This window comes from Panthera pardus, unplaced genomic scaffold, assembly GCF_024362965.1.
Source record: "Panthera pardus isolate Hobbes unplaced genomic scaffold, ASM2436296v1 HiC_scaffold_16, whole genome shotgun sequence".
NCBI lineage: Eukaryota > Metazoa > Chordata > Mammalia > Carnivora > Felidae > Panthera > Panthera pardus.
This window is the reverse complement of record NW_026526721.1, coordinates 13,768,091-13,769,659: the sequence shown is the minus strand read 5'-3', so window position 1 is coordinate 13,769,659 and position 1,569 is coordinate 13,768,091. Positions and strand designations below refer to the sequence as shown.

At 44.7% G+C, this 1,569-nt stretch overlaps 1 pseudogene; it reads left to right on the top strand.

Annotated features, from left to right (window-relative positions):
• The first annotated feature begins 655 nt into the window (after positions 1–655).
• LOC109249678 (single-stranded DNA-binding protein, mitochondrial-like) lies at positions 656–1,300 on the top strand (annotated as a pseudogene).
• The last annotated feature ends 269 nt before the right edge of the window (positions 1,301–1,569 follow it).

The following is a 1,569-nucleotide window of genomic DNA, read 5'->3' as shown; positions in this document are numbered from 1 at the left end:
ATTCACTGGCACTGAGGCCAACAGGGAAGGATGACCCCCTGAGGACTGACATGTGTACATGTTTTTAGAAGACAATCCTATGGAAGAGGCAGAGACAAACAGAGGGGAAGATTTCGGAAAGTGAAAGAAGCAGTGGCCGTGGCTTGAAACTGGACAACGTAACTTGATAACTTGAACGTGAACAAGATGGCAGGAGGAGTGAACGATGGCCCAAGGTTCTTCAGGAGCACATCACGGATGGACCAGTGCTATGGAGAGGAACCTAATCCCTCAGTCACCTTTCTGACTGGACTGCACTCGCACAACTCGGCAAAGCCCTTGCCACGGGACCTCACTCACCCAAATGCTTCAGACAAGTGTGAAACTTCCAATTCGCTGTGACAAAGGGGCCAATTCCCAAAGATGGAAGGAGCATGATGGATCAGGGTCAGCCCCACCTTATTTTCCACCCCTTCTCTCCAGTCACAGAGTAACATCCCTCAGCATTTTGATTTTCAAGGAACTCCTAAAGCTTTCCATGCATGCCCTCTTGCTAATTACTACACACCTCTGGGTGCTGGGAGAAGCAGCAACAGTAATTACAGACATAACCGGACTGCAGTCATGCCCAGCACAAGTGGCTGAATTAAAATAAAATGCAGGTGGTTACTTCGGGCTAGAGCGTCCGGTGAGGGTGGAGGGAGCCACGAGTTCTTTGCTAGAGGAAGACCAAAGACTAGGTTGTAGGAAAAGCAAATAGAAGCCATGTTTCAGAGACCTGTATTACAGGTGTTTCATCAGTTTGTAAGACACGAGTCTGAAATAGCCAGCAGCTTGGTTCTTGAAAGATCTCTGAACCGTGTGCAGCTCCTTGGGCGAGTGGGTCAGGACCCCATCATGAGACAGGTGGAAGGGAAGAACCCGGTCACAATATTTTCTCTAGCAACGAATGAGATGTGGCGGTCAGGGGAGAGTGAAGTATAGCAAATGGGTGATGTCAGTCAAAAGACGACATGGCACAGAATATCAGTATTCCGACCAGGCCTCAGAGATGTGGCGTATCAGTATGTGAAAAAGGGGTCCCGTATCTGTGTGGAAGGGAAAGTCGACTATGGTGAATACACAGATAAAAACAATGTGAGGCGACAGGCAACAACAATCATAGCTGATAATATTATATTTCTGAGTGACCAGACCAAAGAAAAGGCATAGAGTGGACGATTCTTCTTTGGCCATTGTTTGGTACGGTCTCATTTCCAAATCACGTATAGTCTTTATAGTTCCTAAGGACAAGAATTAAAATATTCTTTTATATAAAAAAATAAAATAAAATAAAATAAAATAAAATAAAATAAAATAAAATGCAGGTGACCTGCTCCTCAGCAAATGTCGTCCTATGCACCCTGCCCCCCTCCAGTGTAAACATGTGAGTTGGTGAATTATCTTTCATCCAGTGACATGAGCAACTCTCAGGAATGGTGGCCAGCCTGGATGGGAGAAAATAAAATTTATTATAAGCTAAACTTGTAATTTGACATGCAGATGTTTATAGGAATAGTAGGTTCATGAGTTTTGTACTTTTACAGGAAC